At 45.8% G+C, this 24,618-nt stretch overlaps 1 protein-coding gene across 1 annotated transcript in view; it reads left to right on the forward strand.

Moving 5' to 3' along the window:
• Window positions 1–24,618, forward strand: part of LOC122926681 (nicotinamide N-methyltransferase-like) — a 268,048-nt gene that overhangs the window by 13,660 nt on the left and 229,770 nt on the right. The window contains exon 2 of the mRNA XM_044278139.1: window positions 17,871–17,992. The gene's annotated coding sequence lies outside the window, so the exon portion shown is untranslated. The remainder of the gene's footprint in view (window positions 1–17,870; window positions 17,993–24,618) is intronic.

Here is a 24,618-nt window from a genome sequence, read left to right on the forward strand (position 1 = left end):
TCTTCATTTTATTTTTTAGTCTAATAAAAACTCTGGTCAAAGCCTCATACAGAACACCATTGAAAGTCAACGGAGGACGGATCCAGTTTCTATTGTGCCAGAATGTGTCATAGAAAACGGATCAATCCCCATTGACTTAGGGCTCGTTCACATGACCGTGTGAAGCACGTGCTGTGAACTGCAAATTGCGATCTGCAATGCATGGGCGCCTTCTGTGGGGCAGGCGCATGGGGATCGCAGACCTATTCACTTGAATGGGTCTGCGATCCCTCTGTTCCGCAAAAAGATAGAACATGCTCTATCTTTTTGCGGTGTGGAGGCACGGAACGGAACCCCAGAAAGCACGCTGTAGTGTTCCGTGCTTCCGTTCCGCATCTCCGGATTTGTGGACCCATTGAAAGGAATGGGCCCGCATCTGTGATGCGGAATGACAACGGAACGGTGCCTATGTATTGCAGATCTGAAAATGCGGTCCACAATACGGGAACGGGACGCCAACGGTCGTGTGAACGAGCCCTTACATTGTGTGCCAGGACAGATCCGTTTGGCTCAGTTTCATCAGACGGACACCAAAACACTGCAGGCAGCGCTTTGGTGTCCGCCTCCAGAGCGGAATGGTGACTGAACAGAGGCAAACTGATGCATTCTGAGCGGATCCTTTTCCATTCAGAATACATTAGGGCAAAACTGATCCATTGAACGGCTCTCACAAACAGAAAGCCAAAACGCCAGTGTGAAAGTAGCCTTTAGTCTGTTCTGTTTCCTCTGTTCCGTTCTGTCTGTATGTCAGTCCTGGTCCTGCTTGCTGGGCGTAGTAGTCCCTTGTCGCTGACCCAAGGGACTTTCTGGCTACACTTCGGTGTGGTATCGCCTAGTTCTGTATTTATGTTTCCTGTCTGTTCCGTACCTGTTCTGTGATTGTTATGCCTTGTATCCGTTAGCTTAGCAGAGCTTATCTGCGTCAGTTTCTGTTCATGTCTGTATCTGCTTGTTTTATGTCTGCCTTCGGAAAAGGGTCCCTGGATCCCCGAAGAGGGATTCGCCATCCGTGTGTGCAACACGCCAGACCTGCAGGGCATAGACGAAGTGAGGTCACGGATATGGGCAATCGAGGGTTACTCACTGTATGGGAGAACCCTGGGCAGGCGCGTGGCAGTGAAGGAGAGGTAGACACGGTTCCTCTGGGGCACACTCTGTATATAGGGACCAGGCCTGATGGTGGATGAGGTGCCCTGGATGTTACGGGTATTTTGAGTGCCTGGGGCAAGGTCCCTGTTGTAGTCGTGACGCCAGTGCCACGCCGGTTGGTAGTTGAATGATGGAGGTACACAAGTAGAATAGTGAACCAAACGTAATTTTACTGAACAATCCAACTTTGTACAGCAGGTAGTAGTACAGTCTTTCAATCACAGTTCCACAAGGAGGCTTATTCACAAATTGGCAGGTAATAGTCATGCAAGATACGCAGAGGGTAAATTCACAAGCACTCAGCAGCAGGTTGTACCTTTCCTCAGAATCAATGTACACTGTCCTTTCTAGAACTCCTGCTCTGGCTTTATATCCCAAGGCCCGGATGCCTAAAGGGTGGCTTAAATCCTTGGTTACTATCTTCCTCAGGTATTAGATTCTTGCTGCACTTCCTAGTTTCATCTGCCCATCAGGGTTACTTAGCTTACCCTGGATCGCCCTCTCTTGTAAAGTGGATGACTGTGGGTTTCTCCCAGGAGGTTGGATCCTGCAACTGGGGTGTCTTCAGAGCTAACTAAGGCTCTCTTGTTCTCAGGCAGGCTGGAGCTTCTCAACAGCCTCCTGGACATCACTAGCAGCCAGGGCTATCCAGCTGCATGTCAGGAGCAGGCTTTTTAACCTCTGTCTTCTCAGACTCCTGACTCTGCACTCACTCTCCCTGTCTGGGCCTGGACATTTATACTAGGGGCTCCCTATCTCCCTCTAGTGTCTGGGATGTCTAACTACACCCAACTAGGCCTGCTGTTGCATCATACAGGGGTACATTGCATATAACAACACATTAAAACATACACAATTAAACATGACATTTCTGTTCCTTGTGAGTAGGAGTAACGCGCACACCAATTGACCCTTGTGTAGTGCCCACCCCTACCTAGTGGGACACTACATGTGCAGCTCCTACTATGCTTGGGGTTCAGGCATCTTCTTCTGGTTCTGTTCTGTCCTGGGTTCCAGTGTCTGTTGTTTCTGGTTACTTGTGTATTCCTGATAGTTACCTTTGTAGGTATCTCCGTGCCCGCCTGTTCCTGCTGCCACTGACTCGGTTAACGCTCTGGAGTAGCCCCTGGCAACTACCATGGCTCAAGTCTGTCCTCACCACCAGAGACGCTAGTGAAGACCTGGTGTTGCTTAGTCACGCCCCTCCAGAGTATTGCCAGTCAGTGGCACAGTGGGTTCACGCCCGCTGATCCTTGCCTGTGCCGTCCCCGGTACGTGACATCATCAAGACTTAAAGAATTGCTTTATGGCAGCCCCATGGACCATAGACACAATGGTCAGGAGGTGACCTTGACTTCTATGGGAGAGTCTTCTAGGCACGCTCTGTGACCTGTGCAGAGGTCCTTTTACAACGAAAGAATATATAAGATTTGACAATCGCCTGTTGTAAATGGTGGATTATGTCTTATCTATGCACAGAGGTGCTATCTGTCATTCTAAACCTGCCTGTAATGATAAGGAGATAACTGCACTAAAGTGATCTGTACAGACCAAGAAGTGGCGGCTATTATTATTCTAAGTGGCCAGTGCGAAAACTGCAGGATTTTTTTAAATGTAGATATTGACATGGAAAATTAAAGATAACTTCACCAAAAATTCTTTAAAAATGTGTTTAACATAAAAACATGATTTAAACAATAGGTCATTTTCTGATCACATTCCCTTTTAAAGGAGCTCTCTGGCTGATTAGTTTATTTTTGTATATATATATATTTTTTAATGAGTCAGAAAAGTTAAAAAGTAAAAGAATTAATACACACCTCACCGATTCCCTGCTGTTTCCCATCTCTGCACTTTGCAGGTGCCCCTCTTCACTTCCTGATCCCGCTTGACATATTAGAAATGACTACTCAACCAATCACTGCCCGCAGCAGTAACTTACCTAAGCCATCGATTGGCTGAGCCGTCACATTTCCTGATGGTTTATAGCGAAGAAGGATCGGCACTCACTTTCTTGATGATATGAAGAGACGTTTCATACGCGGACAAGAATAGGACAGGTTATATTTTCTTTTGTGGACCACGGAACGGAGCATCGGATGTAGACAGCACACGGAGTGCTGTCCGCATCTTTTGCGGCCCCATTGAATGAATGGGTCCGCATCCGAACCGCCAAAACTGTGGCTCGGATGCGGACCAAAACAATGGCCGTCTGCAGTCCCTGATGATGCTATTATGCCTTGAATAAACATCTCTTCATATCATCAAGAAAGTGAGTGCCGGTCCTCCTTCGCTATATACTAGTGGGACGCCTTCCCTGGACGTGTGCGCCACGTGCAAACCACAGTGCCGACTTATCTTCTTCAAATATTTCCTGATAGTTCTGAGGGACCAGGAAGAAGAGACTGTTGGAGTCTCGGAAAGCATCTGGAGAGAGGCTTGGCGTGGTCAGTCATTCTCAGCCTTTATTAAAACATCTTTGCCGACTAGACAACCCCTTTAACCTGAGGCATCTAACAAAATAACGCAGCAGGGGGTCCTGTATGCAAATTATGTGTAAGGTCCTGGATATGTATGGATAAAGTGACAACTGGGGATTACCATTCACCTTGTCAACAGAGTTTGTCCTTCTACACTCACCCTTATTGGACACTGTCTATCAGGGAACAACAGGAAAAGTAATGTTCAGTTGTCAATTCATTGATACATTTCCAGGAGGGATAACAGAGGAACATCACAAATTAGAGTTCCCAGAAAAGATGTTCCAGAGTTGTTCATTCATGGGAAATAGAATACTCATACAGACTTGCCGTGTGTTCTGAAAAGCCCTCTGACTGACTGATTTATATAAAAATGAATGACCATTTTCTCTTTGGAACACTTGGAGGTGCAGGTGTAGGCCACATGGACACTTGCAGTAAATGAAAGTTACTTTGTAAAGGGAAGCCATAATGTGGGGCAATACCTCTCAACCTGCAAAGCAGCATGTAGGGTACAGCCACATTTGCAGGGTCTGGTGGTAGAGCTATGGGTGGCTGTGTGACAGTGGTAGAGCTATGGGTGGCTGTGTGACAGTGGTAGAGCTATGGGTGGCAGCGGTAGAGCTATGGGTGGCTGTGTGACAGTGGTAGAGCTATGGGTGGCTGTGTCACAGTGGTAGAGCTATGGGTGGCTGTGTGACAGTGGTAGAGCTATGGGTAGTTGTGTCACAATGGTATAGCAATGGGTGGTTGTGTCACAGTGGTAGAGCTATGGGTGGCTGTGTCACAGTGGTAGAGCTATGGGTGGCTGTGTGGCAGTGGTAGAGCTATGGGTGGCTGTGTGGCAGTGGTAGAGCTATGGGTGGCTGTGTGGCAGTGGTAGAGCTATGGGTGGCTGTGTCACAGTGGTAGAGCTATGGGTGGCTGTGTGACATTATTATTTTTTTATTCTTTATTTAAGAAAATTTTAAGACAGGTACCAATGTATCGGTGCTCAATCCTAGGCGTACCCGTCGCCAATATATTAAGTATGAACAGTCAAAATAAAAAAGTTGGATGGCACACTAGTATCTGGTATCGCAAGGATTAAAAATATCTCAATAATTTATTAGTACACCAAATTACATAAAGAGGAAAATAAAGAGTTTGTCCTTCTACACTCACCCTTATTGGACACTGTCTATCAGGGAACAACAGGAAAAGTAATGCCCAGTTGTCAATTCATTGATACATTTCCAGGAGGGATAACAGAGGAACATCACAAATTAGAGTTCCCAGAAAAGATGTTCCAGAGTTGTTCATTCATGGGAAATAGAATACTCATACAGACTTGCCGTGTGTTCTGAAAAGCCCTCTGACTGACTGATTTATATAAAAATGAATGACCATTTTCTCTTTGGAACACTTGGAGGTGCAGGTGTAGGCCACATGGACACTTGCAGTAAATGAAAGTTACTTTGTAAAGGGAAGCCATAATGTGGGGCAATACCTCTCAACCTGCAAAGCAGCATGTAGGGTACAGCTACATTTGTAGGGTCTGGTGGTAGAGCTATGGGTGGCTGTGTGACAGTGGTAGAGCTATGGGTGGCTGTGTGACAGTGGTAGAGCTATGGGTGGCAGTGGTAGAGCTATGGGTGGCTGTGTGACAGTGGTAGAGCTATGGGTGGCTGTGTCACAGTGGTAGAGCTATGGGTGGCTGTGTGACAGTGGTAGAGCTATGGGTAGTTGTGTCACAATGGTATAGCAATGGGTGGTTGTGTCACAGTGGTAGAGCTATGGGTGGCTGTGTCACAGTGGTAGAGCTATGGGTGGCTGTGTGGCAGTGGTAGAGCTATGGGTGGCTGTGTGGCAGTGGTAGAGCTATGGGTGGCTGTGTGGCAGTGGTAGAGCTATGGGTGGCTGTGTGGCAGTGGTAGAGCTATGGGTGGCTGTGTCACAGTGGTAGAGCTATGGGTGGCTGTGTGACATTATTATTTTTTTATTCTTTATTTTAAAAAAATTTAAGACAGGTACCAATGTATCGGTGCTCAATCCTAGGCGTACCCGTCGCCAATATATTAAGTATGAACAGTCAAAATAAAAAAGATGGATGGCACACTAGTATCTGGTATCGCAAGGATTAAAAATATCTCAATAATTTATTAGTACACCAAATTACATAAAGAGGAAAATAAATTGTTAAACTTTCTTATCAATTCTAAAATAAAATAATTTCTATCCCACAATAAATAATACTAGTTTAGACTCCTACGTGGATAATAGTATTGTGAAGAATGGCGTAACTAGAACCACAGTGTTGGTAGCACTAATAGACGGTAATGGCACTGGTATTAACAGCAATCTCTGCACCTCTTATATTATTTCAAAAGGGTGTCAGTGAACTTGGCAATAAACAAAGCCGTCTCTAGATGGCAGCAGTTCACAATATTAATGATGATTAGATGGGTGTAGCACAAATCAATCAATTCTCTAAAAATGGTCCGGACCAAGAGAGTGTAAATAAATAAATATATTTCTAAAAAAAAGTGCAGGTGCAAAAAAGTGGAAAAATAGAAAAAAATTAAAAATAGAAAAGATGTAAAATGTATGAAGAAGTTTTTAAGTTCATATATGTAGATATCCTGTTCAGTTATGAAGGAGTTCTTGGAGAATAATATTGCTCAGTGAGCTGTCGGCTTTATCCTGTGTTCGATCCTCAATTGGGTATAAACCGTGGTCATGAAATCACAGAATCTGATTCTGTAGTAAGGCGGGATTCTAGTGCAGACGAGACCAGTATTTGTGTGGCTACGTGAGTGGAGATGTTGCACAGCTCTGTCTTGACAGCTGCAATGGCCTGAGCTTGTTTGGATTTAGCCAGCGATATCATGGCTTCCATATCATGTTTAGTCGGCAGGTTACCAAGGGGGGCCCATATATCTTTTAATTTCGGGCGTTTAGAACGTCTGCTGCCCACTGAAGAGGCAGAGGATGAGGATTCAGAGAACTCTGACTAAGCAGGGGTTTGGAAAAGTGCAGGTGTAGACACTTGGTCTAGCAGGTTGTCAGGCACAGGAAAAGGTCTGCCATTAGTGTCTGGAGCAAAGTCCTTTGCTATAAGGGAAAGGGAGCCCCGGTGAGTCCTCTGGGTATGTGACCTGTCTTCGAGCTGGAGGGATATGTCTCCAGCTTTATCTCTGGGCAATGGCATCATGGAATGTAGTGATTTGGTGGACACTGGTGCTGGAGGGGCTGGGAAGCGGGCAGGTGAAGTGTCACTCACCAGGCCTGTCGCTATGCTTGCGTCCATCAGCGGTAAGTCTCCCTGTGACATGGAGGAGAGAGAGGGGCTGTGGTGTTGTTGTGGCAGACGCTGGGAGATGTGGAGGCGGCTGTTCTGGGGCTGAGGGTCCTCCATGAGGAGCGGAGCTCGGCAGCGCTGTTCTCGTGACTGCCCGCTCTGTAGTTGACGCCATCTTGGATCCTGCAGCCGGGTGCTCTGCGGTCAAGGTCTGGCTGAAATAGCTATTTGAGGTTCTGGGGCCAGGAAAGAGGAGCCCCGGTCCACCGATCGTCTGACCATCCTTTTTTAAAGCTGGTAGTGTCCGGCTGATCGGTAAATAATTAAGAATAAGTAGTTGTGGATAGCTCACCCCTTTCTCAGTATGGTAAAGGTGCTCTAGTCTGAGACTGATCACCCAATCAGTCAGGGTAAGATAAAAAAATTTGTAAGTAGGCGACTGGCACTCACTATATGGGTCACAACGACAGCATTTATTAACATAAAAATAACAAAAATAAAAAGTTAACTTGATGTGATTATTTTTGTTATTTTTATGTTAATAAATGCTGTCGTTGTGACCCATATAGTGAGTGCCAGTCGCCTACTTACACATTAAATAATTAAGTTGGAGAGTCCCAGGGTTCGGGAGCTCAGCGCTGTGCGTCTTCACGGCTGCATGCTCAGGCCATGCCCCTCGATAAAAGATATATTGTATACACACATATACAAAGATGTACTGAAAGTTGTCAAAACAAATGAGCGAGCTCCACATCAACCAGTGCCCAACACGACATTCGTCCGACGCGCATATGAAACAAAGAGAGGTGATGGTAGCAAGACACATCTTATCCTGATGATGTCTTCAATGGAGCTGAGCTCTTTGTTTCTAGCTATGTGTTTTCTAGTCTCCTAGCCCCATCTAAAGCTCAGTACGCATGTACAGTTTCTTCATACTGCAGGAATGCGGTCAGGTATCAGACATCTCTAAACAACTACATTACAAAGAATTAAAGGGGAAGGACCAATTAAAACCTTGCTATACAGTGGTCGTCTCACGATGGTAGAGCTATGGGTGGTTATGTCAGGATGGTAGGGCTATGGATGGTTATGTCAGGATGGTAGAGCTATGGGTGGTTATGTCAGGATGGTAGAGCTGGGTTACATTACTGTGTGAAATTGGAGCTTTGTAGATGTGTTAGATCTACCCACAGTTATGGATGTTGTCCACTAGATGGCAGCACTGAACCTCACTATTTGTCATGCTGTATCATTCTGTTTAGTGCACTTTATGTAGAGCGGTTATCAAAAGCTGTAATTAGTAATCTCTTCATATCTATGTCAAGATTAATGCAAATTACGGTATATTTGTAAGATTTTAATCTGAAAGACATGAAGAAGCTGCAACCTCCTCACTGCATACAAGCACAACGCCTTCCATTGTATAGTGGCTGTGTTTGGTATTGTAGTCAGGGGCCCTGGCCTTAGACCCTGCAGGGAAATTTCCCGGCCGGATATCCAGGGGGCCCACCCAAGCTCTCCTTCTGCCACCAGCCAGGTACATAATGATCTGATACGCTTAGCATACATTTTTTCTAGAAGCATCAGGAACTTGTGCACCCGGCCAGTGGCCTCAGATACCCTTCTGAATTAAAGTCCTCAAGACGATGATGTAGTTGAATACTGCAGTTGGGGCGGTGGTATTTTGTGCTGTACTGTGGTATTTCCTTCTACTGAAGTATTGTTAGCCCCGCCTACTTCTGTTGGCCCTGCCTACTTGTATTGCCCCACCTTCTTTTAGTTTGGACCCACCTACAACATAGGGCCACTTTTAAGTTCCCAGTCTGCCTCTGATTGCAGTATACAGCCTTTCACTTGAATAGGACTGAAGAGCCAGTAGGCTTTGTGACTGATTAATGTGACGCCATAGGGTCCCTTCACACCAGCGTTTTTATTTTCCGGCACTGAGTTCTGTCAAAAGGGCTCAATGCCGGAAAATAACCGATCGGGCATATCCCCATGCATTCTGAATGGAGAGTAATCCGTCCAGGATGCATCAGGATGTTTTCAGTTCAGTCATTTTGACTGATCAGTCAAAAGATAAAACCGCAGCATGCTACGGTTTTATCTCCTGCGAAAAAACTGAAGACTTGCCTGAATGGCATTTTTTTTCCCATAGGAACGTATTAATACTGGATCCAGCATTCAAAATACCGGAATGCCGGATCCGTCCTTCTGGTCTGCGCATGCGCAGACCGAAAAAAAGGTGAAAAAAATAAATGCCGGATCCGTTTTGCTGGATGACACCGAAAAGACGGATCCGGCATTTCAATGCATTTTTCTGACTGATCAGGCATTTTTAAGATTGAGCAGGATCCTGATCAGTTGGCAGACGGAACTGCTTGCCGGATCACTCTGCCGCAAGTGTGAACGTAGCCTTAGGGAGAGGCTCCGACTGCTGCAGCCTCTTCAAACAGCCGGTCACTTGGGGGTCCTGGGTGTCGGACCCCACATATTGATGACCTATCCTGATAGGTCATCAGTATTGTATTGTAACTCCATTAAATGGAACCTGGCACCAGGAAAACGCAGTTCAGTCTGCAGGCAGCAGGTTATAGAGCAGGAGGAGCTGAGCAGACCAATTTATTTCAATGGGGCTGTGCACATGAGCGTTGGTTTTCACGCATCACTTTTGCGTTGCGTGAAAATCTCAGCATGTTCTATATTCTGCGATTTTTCACGTTGCAACGCTGTCATCATAGAAGTAAATGGGGCTGTGTGAAAATCGCATCGTATCCGCAAGCAAGTGCGGATGCGATGCGATTTTCACGGATGGTTGCTAAGAGATGTTGTTTGTAAACATTATGTTTTTTTATCACGTGCGTGCAAAATGCAGAGAATCGCATTGCACCCGCGCGTTAATAACTGAACGTGATCGCAAAAAAAAGGAATGGCTTTATTTGCAAAATCACGCAGTTTTCACTGAACGCTTCCGCAACGCATCCGGACATAATCCGGACATGCTCGTCTGCAAGGGCCCTAAGTGCCTAGATCAGGACCCTCATTTATCAGCCAGTGTCTACAAAGAACATGTCTCTGTGAAGGATTCCCATGCAGTGATGGCCAGTTCGCATTGTTCGCCCTCGAACACATGCGGGCTGCCATCTTTTCTCACAAGTCCGGCGATGCACAGATAAGCCCTTACCTGTGCCTGTTGCGCGAGCCGGTCTGAAAACAAGTGCAGTCAGCGGGAGCAGGCAGTTCCGGGAACAGCCCGATGAAGGCCCCCGGCGGCTGATCTCTGAACTGCCTGCTCCCGCTGACCGCATTTGATTTCAGACCGGTTCGCGGAACAGGTAAGGGCTTATCTGAGCCTCGCCGGACTTGCGAGAAAAGATGGCAGCCCGCATGTGTTTGAGGGCGAACATGGCAAACTGGCCATCACTGTTCCCATGCATTTCCTATGGATTGCTCTGAGATCTGTGCAGTGCTCCATTCCCCCTGTGGTGGCGCTGCAGAGAAATAAATACCCTCTGCCAGGTTTGCTCACAGATTGCAGTCGATTGCCCTGAATTCCAGCAGTGAGACGTCTTCTCATCTACTTATTATCGGGAGAACCTTTTAACTAAACTGGATTATCTAAAATGGACAGCTCTGTATATGGGGACTGGCCACCAGGTTTACAAAGTGCTGATCACATATTCCAGAGGATAGGTCATCAGTATTAGGGCTCATGCACAGCAAATTGCGGTCCGCAATGCACGGGCACCGACCGCGGGGCCGCTGCATGTGGTTCGCAGACCCATTCACTTGAATAGGTTCCGCGATCCGCATCCAACAGTCCACACTGCAAAAAAGTAGTGCATGCACTACTTTTTTGCGGTGCGGAGGCACAGACAGAAACTCAATGGAAGCACTCCGTAGTAGTTCTGTGCCTCCGTTCCACACCGACCTTGCGGACCCTATCAAGTGAATAGGTTTGCATCCGTGATGCCAGAACGTCCGGGGCCCATATTTTGCGGACCCAGCCGGCATACGGCCAGGTTCATGAGCTCTTAACGTCCTGGAAAACCCTTTTAAGAATCGTGGAGAACCTGTTGTCTTCCATGTTGGGCCGTATGGTAGCACATTTCCTGTATGGACTTTGTAACACATTTCTTTTGTCATATTTGTACAAAGTGTGATAGAAAAAATGTCCATGTTCTTCCATCTGAAATTGGGGCATCCAGAGAGCCATCAGTACACTATGGGAGCCCTATTACACCCCTGTAGAACCTCCAGTTTTGGGAACATTCTAGCTCTTACACCCACTAGTTCAGCATACAGCGGGCATCTATCGGTCTAGAGGGGGATTTAACCCCTTACAGGTTTCCTTGAACAGTTACTGCATTTTCATTGTTCATATCGGATGAGGGAAAGAACAGAAGAGGACTGAGGTGACGTCGGGGCCCTACAAGTCACTCCCCTGTATTAGGATTACGTGGAGCAGATAACGGATGCCGTGAAGTGGAACTCATTTATGTTGGCTTAGCCTCCCTGATGTACTGTTTCCTTGTTCCTTATTCACAGCAATCTACGTGGAAGGTTTCCTCAGTGCTTTAATATCAGTTGGGTGTAGACCTCATCATCATCTGGCATTTCCTCATCGCACTACAGTATGAAGATGACAGAAATGCTGGAAGATTATGGGTAGAGATGAGGCAATTTCATATTTTGATATTCGTTCACTTCGTTTGGTGGTAAAAGCAGAATTGCGTTATGGATTCTGTTATCACGGACCATAACGCAATTCTATGACGCATCCCATTATTCATTCCGTCATAATAGAAGTCTATGGGCTGCAAAATGGATCCGTCCCGTTTCCGTTATGCAGGGGAGTCCTCTCCTGCATAACGGAAACGGGACGGATCCGTTATGCAGGCCATAGACTTCCATTATGGTGGAATGCCTCTAAAGGCATGCCGTTATGCATTGCGTCATAGAATATTTTGAACGAGAACCACCGACTTGTTTTTTATATACAGGAGAAAAGAAATACACACCTTCATTTACCTGCCTGCTGCGGAATGAGGTGATTGCATGGTCACCTCTCCTGTCTGTTTTAGTGACTACAATTCTAAAACATCTATTCTTTTGACTCTGTGTTGTACTTGAGAAGTATTTTCAACAGAAGGAGTACTTTTATTTTATTTTTTCTAGCGATAACTTTTTATTTTTTTGTTGATGTAGCAGCATGATGGCTTGTTGCAGGGAAAATTATATTTTTTGTGATAACAATTTAGGGTACATATAACTTATTAACCACCTCCGGACCGCCTAACGCAGATCTGTGGTCCGGAGGTGGCAGCTGTGCGCTCAACGACGCATATACACGTCATCTTGCGAGACGCGAGATTTCCTGTGAACGCGCGTACACAGGCGCGCGCGTTCACAGAAACGGAAGGTAAGAGAGTGGATCTCCAGCGGCGATCGTTCGCTGGCAGGCTGGAGATGTAATTTTTTTAACCCCTAACAGGTATATTAGACGCTGTTTTGATAACAGCATCTAATATACCTGCTCCCTGGTCCTCTGGTGGTCCCTTTTGTTTGGATCGACCACCAGAGGACACAGGTAGCTGTGTAAAGTAGCACCAAACACCACTACACTACACTACACCCCCCCCCCTGTCACTTATTAACCCCTTATGAACCCCTGATCACTTCATATACACTCCCTGATCACCCCCCCCATCATTGATCACCCCCCTGTCATTGATCACCCCCCTGTAAGGCTCCATTCAGACGTCCGTATGATTTTTACGGATCCACGGATACATGGATCGGATCCGCAAAACACATACGGACGTCTGAATGGAGCCTTACAGGGGGGTTATCAATGACAAGGGGGTGATCACCCATATAGACTTCCTGATCACCCGCCTGTCATTGATCACCCCCCTGTCATTGATCACCCCCCTGTAAGGCTCCATTCAGACGTCCGTATGCGTTTTGCGGATCCGATCCATGTATCCGTGGATCCGTAAAAATCATACGGACGTCTGAATGGAGCCTTACAGGGGAGTGATCAATGACAGGGGGGTGATCACCCCATATAGACTCCCTGATCACCCCCCTGTCATTGATCACCCCCTGTAAGGCTCCATTCAGACATTTTTTTTGGCCCAAGTTAGCGGAAATTGTTTTTTTTTTTCTTACTAAGTCTCATATTCCACTAACTTGTGTCAAAAAATAAAATCTCACATGAACTCACAATACCCCTCACGGAATCCAAATGCGTAAAATTTTTTAGACATTTATATTCCAGACTTCTTCTCACGCTTTAGGGCCCCTAAAATGCCAGGGCAGTATAAATACCCCACATGTGACCCCATTTCGGAAAGAAGACACCCCAAGGTATTCCGTGAGGGGCATATTGAGTCCATGAAAGATTGAAATTTTTGTCCCAAGTTAGTGGAAATTGAGACTTTGTGAGAAAATACAAAAAAAATCAATTTCCGCTAACTTGTGCCAAAAAAAAAAATTCTAGGAACTCGCCATGCCCCTCACAGAATACCTTGGGGTGTCTTCTTTCCAAAATGGGGTCACATGTGGGGGATTTATACTGCCCTGGCATTTTAGGGGCCCGAAAGCATGAGAAGAAGTCTGGGATCCAAATGTCTAAAAATGCCCTCCTAAAAGGAATTTGGGCCGCTTTGCGCATCTAGGCTGCAAAAAAGTGTCACACATGTGGTATCGCCGTACTCAGGAGAAGTTGAGGAATGTGTTTTGGGGTGTCATTTTACATATACCCATGCTGGGTGAGATAAATATCTTGGTCAAATGCCAAATTTGTATAAAAAAAAAGGGAAAAGTTGTCTTTTGCCAAGATATTTCTCTCACCCAGTATGGGTATATGTAAAATGACACCCCAAAATACATTCCCCAACTTCTCCTGAGTACGGCGATACCACATGTGTGACACTTTTTTGCCGCCTAGGTGGGCAAAGGGGCACACATTCCAAAGAGCACCTTTAGGATTTCACAGGTCATTTTTTACACATTTTGATTTCAAACTACTTTGCACACATTAGGGCCCCTAGAATGCCAGGGCAGTATAACTACCCCACAAGTGACCCCATTTTGGAAAGAAGACACCCCAAGGTATTCCGTGAGGGGCATACTGGATGCCCGTGATCTCCGGGCCCTTAAACGACACTGCACCACAAACAGGAATGCTACTGTAAAGGAAATCACAGAATGGGCTCAGGAATACTTCCAGAAACCATTGTCAGTGAACACAATCCACCGTACCATCCGCCGTTGCCAGCTGAAACTCTACAGTGCAAAGAAGAAGTCATTTCTAAGCAAGATCCACAAGCTCAGGCGTTTTCACTGGGCCAGGGATCATTTAAAATGGAGTGTGGCAAAATGGAAGACTGTTCTTTGGTCAGACGAGTCACAATTCGAAGTTCTTTTTGGAAATCTGGGACGCCATGTCATCCGGACCAAAGAGGACAAGGACAACCCAAGTTGTTATCAACGCTCAGTTCAGAAGCCTGCATCTCTGATGGTATCGGGTTGCATGAGTGCGTGTGGCATGGGCAGCTTGCATGTCTGGAAAGGCACCATCAATGCAGAAAAATATATTCAGGTTCTAGAACAACATATGCTCCCATCCAGACGTCATCTCTTTCAGGGAAGACCCTGCATTTTTCAACAAGATAATGCCAGACCACATTCTGCATCAATCACAACATCATGGCTGCGTAGGAGAAAGATCTGGGTACTGAAATGGCCAGTCTGCAGTCCAGATCTTTCACCTATAGAGAACATTTGGCGCATCATAAAGAGGAAGGTGCAACAAAGAAGGCCCAAGATGATTGAACAGTTAGAGGCCTGTATTAGACAAGAATGGGAGAGCATTCCTATTTCTAAACTTGAGAAACTGGTCTCCTCGGTCCCCAGACCTCTGTTGAGTGTTGTAAGAAGAAGGAGAGATGCCACACAGTGGTGAAAATGGCCTTGTCCCAACTTTTTGGGGATTTGTTGACACCATGAAATTCTGATTCAACATATTTTTCCCTTAAAATGGTACATTTTCTCAGTTTAAACTTTTGTTCCGTGATTTATGTTCTATTCTGAATAAAATATTAGAAGTTGGCACCTCCACATCATTGCATTCAGTTTTTATTCACGATTTGTATAGTGTCCCAACTTTTTGGGAATCCGGTTTGTAAAATGACACCCCAAAACACATTCCCCAACTTCTCCTGAGTACGGCGATACCAGATGTGTGACACTTTTTTGCAGCCTAGGTGGGCAAAGGGGCACACATTCCAAAGATCACCTTTCGGATTTCACCGGTCAATTTTTACAGATTTTGATTTCAAACTACTTCTCACGCATTTGGGCCCCTAAAATGCCAGGGCAGTATAACTACCCCACAAGTGACCCCATTTTGGAAAGAAGACACCCCAAGGTATTTCGTGATGGGCATAGTGAGTTCATGGAAGTTTTTATTTTTTGTCACAAAAAAAAATCATCATTTTCCGCTAACTTGTGACAAAAAATAAAAAGTTCTATGAACTCACTATGCCCATCAGTGAATACCTTAGGGTGTCTACTTTCCGAAATGGGGTCATTTGTGGGGTGTTTGTACTGTCTGGGCATTGTAGAACTTCAGGAAACATGACAGGTGCAAAATTTTACAACTGAAAGTGAAAAATGTCATTTTTTTGCAAAAAAATCGTTAAATTTCGATTAATAACAAAAAAGTAAAAATATCAGCAGCAATGAAATACCACCAAATGAAAGCTCTATTAGTGAGAAGAAAAGGAGGTAAAATTCATTTGGGTGGTAAGTTGCATGACTGAGCAATAAGCGGTGAAAGTAGTGTAGTGCAGAAGTATAAAAAGTAGCCTGGTCATTAAGGGGGTTTCAGCTAGCGGGGTTGAAGTGGTTAACTTTAATCACCTTTTTGGGGTGATAATGGGAGAAAAAGCTGTCCCGCCATTATTATTATTATTTTTTTTTTTTTTTTAACAAACATGTTATTGTTATTCTATGGTCAGTATCATTCTGGCAATACAAAATAGGAATAGTTTTATCTTTTTTTTATCCATTTTCGCACAATAATAGCATGTCTTATTATGTCACCATAGTCCAAGAGCTAGAACAGGGTGAGATGTAGTTTTCTTTGATACTATTTTTGGGGTACATGGGACCTTTTGACGAATATTTATTTTTGGGGGCGGGGCTAAATTTGAACAAAACAGTTTTGCATTTTTTATGTTGTTCACGGGGTGGTTTAAATAGCATTTTCATCTTTATTATATGGGTTTCGGTAAAAACGCTGTGATATCATATATATGTGTGCTTTTTACCACTTTTGCAAAATAAAACCACTTTTTATGGAAATAATGTTTTTTTAAAAAAAAAAGCACTATTAACCTGTAACCTATTATTCCCACTAGGGGACATCGTTTTTATAATTCACTGATACACCATGTATACCAGTGCATTATAGCCCATCACCCTAATAGTGACAGGCAGTCTATTAGACTGTGTCTGCTGCACAATTTAAAAAACATAAAGTCATGGCAGGCCTGGTGGCCATTATTTGGCCCCTGGCTGCCATTGCTGATGGTGATAGGGAGCACTCTACTTCTAACTGCCTAGATCCTGCAGTCACTATTGACCATGGCATCTAGGGAGTTAAAGAGGACCTTTCATGGGATTATGGATTACAAACTACAGATGCCAGCACATTTTCTTTTCTAAAATACCCCTCCTTTCCGGCACTGTGTGCCCCGCAGTTTTTGGCCCCTCATATGTTAAAATAGAGTATCGGTACAGGTAGGAGGAGATGGCTGCGTTTCTCAATGGGTGTCACCTTCTCCCTGGCTGTAGCGCAGTCCAGTCGCAGCGGAGAACGCCACAGTCAGGGAGAAAAAAACGCTCACGCTCTCCGCTGCGACTGGACTGCGCTACAGCCAGGGAGAAGGAGACACCCATTGAGAAACCCAGCCGTCTCCTCCTCCCTGTACCGATACTCTAAATTTAAAATATGAGGCACAAAAAACTGCGGGGGACACAGCACCGGAGCAGAGTAGTAGTTTAGAAAAATAAAATAAAGTGCTGGCGTCTGTGGGGGCCGCCGCATCTGGTAAGCATACTAGTTTGTAGTGCCGTGACATTTCTATAGCCTGAGGCTAGGGTCACACATTGCCTGTCCTTGCATCTGGTTTATGTGACACCTTCCCTAGGCGCGAGCACCACAAGGTGAAACTGACTGGTTACGTCCACAGTGCTGTTGACATCGCTTAGCGATGGGAGCCATATTGTCAGTAGTATGGCATGTGATAGTTGAGGCTACCAATTGGCTGCAGCAGGCATGTGCCAGACCAGGGGTAGGCAACCTCCGGCTCCCAGCTGTTGTGAAACTACAATTCCCAGCATGCTCCATTCATTTCTATGAGAGTTCTTAGAAGAGCAGAGCAAGTATGCATACTGGGAGTTGTAGTTTCACAACAGCTGGGAGCCGGAGGTTGCCTACTCCTGTGCCAGACACTTCTAAAGAAAGACTAGAAGACCAGCCAGAATATCATTCAATCGTTTCAGGGTTTGGTAGGTGAGATTGTGCTGCTGTTTTTTTTTTTTTTTTTTTTAAAGTTGGACAACCCTATTAAATGATAAAATTAAGGCTATGAACAGCGGCCACAAGGGGGAGCCCACTGCAAACATGTTTGTATGCTATAAATACATGGGCATTGAGCTCCCCTAGGGGTGGCTGCCATCAGCAGGAAACTTTCCTACTCTGATAAAAGTCGTGGGGATTTGACGAGTATGACTTTATATTCTGCAGGTCTAATTTCTCTATTGGAAGAACTTTCATTGTACTATTTTATCTGTGCCAGAAATACAGTCTGGTGATCCATGCTGATATTTTGTTCTTTGTTTTCCAGCTGACATTTTCTGTTATTGGATCACTAAATGGCGTGCACATGTTTGCCAATAATCAGGACATTCTTTTAACATCTACATGCACTGACAACAGCAGGGTGGTGTGGAGATCCTTCCATGATAGGTAAGTGACTGATGCGTCCTCCGCTGGTTATCATCTGTATCATTGCTGGCACTCCTTTTGTTAAAGAGGTTTTCCCGAATGTTTTCTACTGATGACCTATCATTTGGACAGCTCATCAGTATCTGATTGGTTGGGATCTGATTCCTGGTACCCCTGCCAATCAGCTCCGGTGAGTACAGCAGCCTCTTCCTAGGCCAGTGATGTTGCGTTCATTGGTCACATTTACCTAGGTGCAGCTCAGTCTCTTTCAAGTGACTGAATGCCAAGCTGTCACAACCAGACAGCTGAGAAGCTCTGACAGAGGCCTTTCAGAACCTCCTCCTTGAGTTCTCTCTGTTGTGCTGTTCAGTTCCTCATCTCGTTAGCCTCTCTCAGCTGTCATGGAGTTGGACTGATTGCTTCCCTTTAAATCCCTCCCCATGGTGCATTGCTGGGCAGCTTATACTTCCTCCTGCAGTGTGTGTGCATGCTGATCTTGTTTTCCTGTCTGCTACAAAGTTAAGTGCTGAACATTTATCCGTTATTTTCTGTTTGCTGGATCCCAGGTGACCCTGACTCCCTCCGTGTCTGGAGTAGGGAGCCAGTGGTCGTGTCCCCTCACTATTGTAGGGTGTTCAGGGGTTATATAGTCGAGGTACGTGGATATGCAAACCTCCACCTTTCGGATCTTTGCATAGGCTGAGCAGCCAGGGATAGTCTCAGGTCTTGTGCAGGGGTCTCCCTTTTGGTTCCTTAGCTTTGGATCCACTCAGTCATATATGCATGTTGCTTTGTCTTGTTTCCTGTACACCGTCCGTGACATTATAAGCCGCCAAAACCGTCTCAAGCATGGATTCGGTTTCACTTTTGGCTGAACGCTTCCAGGGTCTTTCATTGAAGGTAGCTGATCTCCGTAAGACTTTTTCTCAGCTTCAAGTGACCGGTTCAGCTTGCGTTCATGGAGTTTGTTCTGAGCCTAAGATCTCGCTCCCGGATACGTTCTCCGGGGGTAGTGAGAATTTTGTGCGTTTTAGAGAGGCTTGCAAACTCTATTTTCGCCTTCTTCCCCATTCCTCTGGTGATGAGGAACGGAGGGTGGGGATCATTATATCGCTGCTCAGAGGTAACGCTCAGTCCTGGGCCTTTTCGCTGCCGGAGGGGGCACGGCCTCTCCGTTCAGTGGATGAATTCTTTTTAGCCCTGGGAAAGATATATGATGATCCGGATCGTATTGCTCTGGCTGAGTCTAGACTACGTCTATTATGCCAGGGTAAACAATCCGCAGAAATATACTGCTCAGAATTTCGGAGATGGGCAGTTGATACTGGTTGGAATGATGCTGCACTCCGAAGTCAATTTTGCCATGGTCTTTCAGAGGGATTGAAAGATGCATTTGCCTTTCATGAGAGGCCTATTTCTTTGGACTCTGCTATGTCCCAGGCCGTTCATATTGACAGGCGTCTTAGAGAGAGAGGAGAGATGTCCCCTTCCTGTCATACTCAGTCCCAGGACAGTGCAGCGGTCCCATTCTGTGCGCAGGGGTCTCAGTCGCTGTCAGCCCCTTCTGAGCAGGAGCCCATGCAGCTGGGGTTGATTGCTTCTGACAATAGAAGATTCAGCTCGCATGGGAGGGTTTGTTTTTGTTGTGGAGGTATAAATCATTTGGCAAATATTTGTCCCTCTAGGAGATTCAGGCAGTTTTCTGGGAGTAATAAAGAAACAAACAGGAAAAAATCTTTTAAAAATGTTCCGTCTGTTACTATTGGCAGGGTTGAGGCGGAAATTGAAGGTTTTCCGTTTGCTTGTAGTTCCCGTTTTGTCCTGCCGGCTAGGGTGGCGCTAGAGAGCAAGAACATTTTTTGTGAGATTTTTGTGGATAGTGGAGCAGCTGTCAATCTCATTGATAATCAATTTGCGATAACTCATGGTTTCCAGGTGCGCACTTTGGGAAAGGATATTCCTGTTTTTGCTATTGATTCCGCTCCACTTTCTCAGAAATCATTAAAGGGCATAGTTCACAATATCCGTTTAATTGTGAGTGATGCTCATGTTGAGGATGTGTCATGTTTCGTCCTTAGCGGATTACCTACCCCTCTAGTGTTGGGGCTACCCTGGCTCACTAAACATAACCCCACCATTGATTGGCAAGCGAGGCAAATAAATGGTTGGAGTGACTTTTGCAGAGAGAATTGCCTCACGACATCTGTTTCTGAGGTTGCTACTAAGACTGTACCATCTTTTCTCTCTGAATTTTCGGATGTCTTCTCTGAGAGTGGAGTTCAGGATTTGCCCCGCACAGGGAGTACGATTGCCCTATTAATCTTATCCCAGGCGCCAAACTGCCTAAATCTCGTTTATACAATCTTTCCCAACCTGAGAGGATCGCTATGCGTGCTTATATCTCTGGGAGTCTGAGAAAAGGACACATACGACCCTCGAAGTCACCTGTTGCCGCTGGTTTTTTCTTTGTTAAGAAAAAAGATGGTTCTTTAAGACCTTGTCTGGATTTCAGGGAGCTGAACAGTATCACTATTCGTGACCCTTATCCGCTTCCTCTGATCCCGGACCTGTTTAACCAGGTTGTTGGGGCTAAAGTCTTTTCCAAATTAGATCTAAGAGGGGCATACAACCTGGTCAGGGTCAGAGAAGGAGACGAATGGAAGACGGCCTTCAATACTCCTGAGGGCCATTTTGAGAATTTGGTTATGCCTTTTGGTTTGATGAATGCCCCAGCCGTTTTTCAGCATTTCGTGAACAGCATTTTTTATCATTTGATGGGAAAATTTGTATTAGTGTATTTGGATGACATTTAGATTTTTTTCTCCTGATTTCAAAACTCATAAGGAACATTTACGTCAGGTCTTGCTCATCCTGCGGGAGAATAAATTATATGCGAAACTGGAAAAATGTGTGTTTGCGGTTCCAGAAATTCAATTTCTGGGGTTTCTTCTGTCCGCTTCTGGTTTTCGCATGGACCCCAAGAAGGTCCGCGCTGTGGTTGAGTGGGAGCTTCCTGAGAATCAGAAGGCGCTGATGCGTTTTTTGGGCTTTGCCAATTATTACAGGAAGTTTATTTTGAATTATTCCTCTATTGTTAAACCACTCACTGATATGACCAGAAAGGGGGTAGATTTTTCTTCTTGGTCAGTAGAGGCGCGTAAGGCTTTTTCTAATATCAAGGAGAGTTTTGCTTCCGCTCCCATCTTGGTGCAACCTGATATTTCTTTACCCTTCATAGTTGAGGTTGATGCTTCTGAGGTGGGTGTGGGGGCGGTCTTGTCTCAGGGTTCCTCTCCTGCCAAATGGCGACCGTGTGCCTTTTTCTCGAAAAAACTCTCCTCTGCAGAGAGAAATTACGATGTGGGAGATAGGGAATTGTTGGCCATCAAGTTGGCTTTTGAGGAATGGCGCCATTGGCTAGAGGGAGCCAGACACCCTATTACCGTATTTACCAACCATAAAAATCTGGCCTACTTGGAGTCAGCCAAGCGTCTGAACCCGAGACAGGCCAGATGGTCTTTGTTCTTTTCTAGGTTTAATTTTGTGGTCACGTTCCGCCCTGGAGTTAAGAATGTGAAGGCAGATGCCCTGTCACGTTTTGACTGAAGGTGTGGTGGTCTCTGCTCTTTTTTCTGAATTGGAGGCAGAGGTGCAGGCAGCCCAGTCAGAGGCTCCTGATCTTTGTCCTCCTGGGAGGTTGTTTGTGCCTCTCACTTTAAGACACAAGATTTTTAAGGAACACCACGATACGGTCCTTGCTGGGCACCCGGGGGCAAGAGCCACACTGGACCTCATCGCTCGGAGATTCTGGTGGCCTGCGCTTCGTAAGTCGGTTGAGGGTTTTGTGGCAGCCTGCGAGACTTGCGCTCGTGCTAAAGTCCCTCATTCACTGCCATCAGGTCCTTTCCTTCCCTTACCCATTCCTTCCCGTCCTTGGACACATCTGTCCATGGACTTTATCACGGACCTGCCTCGTTCCTCGGGGAAGACTGTGATTCTGGTGGTGGTGGACCGTTTTAGCAAAATGGTGCATTTCATCCCTTTTCCTGGTTTGCCCAATGCTAAGACGCTGGCGCAGGCATTTATTGATCACATTGTCAAATTGCACGGTATTCCTTCAGACATAGTCTCTGATAGGGGCACGCAGTTTGTTTCCAGATTCTGGAAGGCTTTCTGTTCTCGCTTGGGGGTTCAGTTGTCATTCTCTTCTGCTTTCCACCCGCAGTCGAATGGCCAGACAGAGCGCGTCAATCAGAATCTGGAGACATATCTGCGCTGTTTTGTGGCAGAGAATCAAGAGGATTGGTGTTCTTTTTTGTCCCTTGCTGAGTTTGCTTTAAATAACCGTCGTCAGGAGTCCTCTGATAAGTCACCATTTTTTGGTGCATATGGGTTTCATCCGCAGTTTGGGACTTTCTCGGGAGAGGGGTCTTCTGGTTTACCTGATGAGGACAGATTCTCCTCGTCTTTGTCATCTATTTGGCAAAAGATTCAGGATAATCTAAAGAGCATGGGTGAGAGATATAAGCGTGTGGCAGATAAGAGACGTGTGCTTGGTCCAGACCTGAATGTTGGTGATCTGGTGTGGTTGTCTACCAAGAATATCAAATTGAAGGTTCCCTCCTGGAAGTTGGGTCCTAGGTTTATTGGGCCTTACAAAATCCTGTCTGTCATCAATCCGGTTGCCTACCGTCTTGATCTTCCTCAGACTTGGAAGATCCATAATGTTTTTCATAAGTCCTTATTGAAACCTTATGTTCAACCCATTGTACCCTCGCCTTTGCCTCCTCCTCCGATTATGGTTGATGGGAATCTTGAATTTCAGGTCTCTAGGATTGTGGATTCTCATCTTGTTCGCGGTTCTCTTCAGTACCTTGTTCATTGGGACGTTTATGGTCCTGAGGAGAGGATGTGGGTCCCAGTGACGGACATTAAGGCCTCTCGTCTCATCAGGGACTTTCCATAGGTCCCATCCTGAGAAGGTGGGCTCTGAGTGTTCGGAGTCCACTCGTAGAGGGAGGGGTACTGTCACAACCAGACAGCTGAGAAGCTCTGACAGAGGCCTTTCAGAACCTCCTCCTTGAGTTCTCTTTGTTGTGCTGTTCAGTTCCTCATCTCGTTAGCCTCTCTCAGCTGTCATGGAGTTGGACTGATTGCTTCCCTTTAAATCCCTCCCCATGGTGCATTGCTGGGCGGCTTATACTTCCTCCTGGAGTGTGTGTGCATGCTGATCTTGTTTTCCTGTCTGCTACAAAGTTAAGTGCTGAACATTTATCTGTTATTTTCTGTTTGCTGGATCCCAGGTGACCCTGACTCCCTCCGTGTCTGGAGTAGGGAGCCGGTGGTCGTGTCCCCTCACTATTGTAGGGTGTTCAGGGGTTATATAGTCGAGGTACGTGGATATGCAAACCTCCACCTTTTGGATCTTTGCATAGGCTGAGCAGCCAGGGATAGTCTCAGGTCTTGTGCAGGGGTCTCCCTTTTGGTTCCTTAGCTTTGGATCCACTCAGTCATATATGCATGTTGCTTTGTCTTGTTTCCTGTACACTGTCCGTGACACAAGCACAGCCACTATCCAAAGGATGGCGCTGTGCTTGGTTAGCTGCAGGGAGACAGCGGCACTGGTCTCCTGAAATATCTGATCAGTGGAGGTCTGCTGACCGCTGGGACTCCCACAGCAATACGCTGAAAACCACATTCCCTTTGATGCCCCCCTTTCCACTGCTCTGTGTACAGGACACAGCTGGCCCTGCAACGGGTACAGAACAGGGCTAGCCCTGCACCGGGTACAGAACACGGCTAGCCCTGCACCGGGTACAGAACACGGCTAGCCCTGCACCGGGTACAGAACACGGCTAGCCCTGCACCGGATACAGAACACGGCTAGCCCTGCACCGGGTACAGAACACGGCTAGCCCTGCACCGTTTACAGAACACGGCTAGCCCTGCACCGTAAATCCTATATCAACCAGACCTATTATATGGCACACCCAGAAATTTCATCTAAAGCTACAGTAAGCATTGGTGCTATAGCCAATACCAAAATTATTCACCAAAGAAATAAAAAGTACGGTATATTTCCTTTATTAAATTCTATTAAAATACAAGCAAATTAAAATTGGAGGAATCCACATGATTGTAGGAAAAGAAAGGGTTAAAACAACCAGACTAGTAAGGGACTAACTCACATGCAGACCAGGGCAAGTTTATATGAAAATACCGGGAAAGGAGATATTACAATAGCATCATATCCAAGTGGATTATGCCTAAACGTCAAGGCACATAAAGTATGCAACGACCTCACAATAGGCAGTGTGTTCCGGTCAACAATAATGACACCGCGTGACCTGTATCACTTCAGCATACTAGATGGCTCCATAAATCCTGCTATATTAGGAATACACATGGAGGCATACAAACATCGCGAGAAACAGAGTGGGCACGTGATCCCCCATCCAGCGAGACAGGAACCACGCTAGCCCCGGTCACGTGACTGTGAAGTCACATGAATACAGACCAAGTATCGCGGACACGTGACCACTAATCCCGCAAGAGCAAAAAACACAAAGCAAAATCGCATTACCACAAAGTTACTTGACTACATTTAAAATCTCGCAGGAATAAAGAATATATCAACAAAGGAGCCT

The sequence above is a fragment of the Bufo gargarizans genome, chromosome 2, assembly GCF_014858855.1.
Source record: "Bufo gargarizans isolate SCDJY-AF-19 chromosome 2, ASM1485885v1, whole genome shotgun sequence".
NCBI classification, from domain to species: domain Eukaryota; kingdom Metazoa; phylum Chordata; class Amphibia; order Anura; family Bufonidae; genus Bufo; species Bufo gargarizans.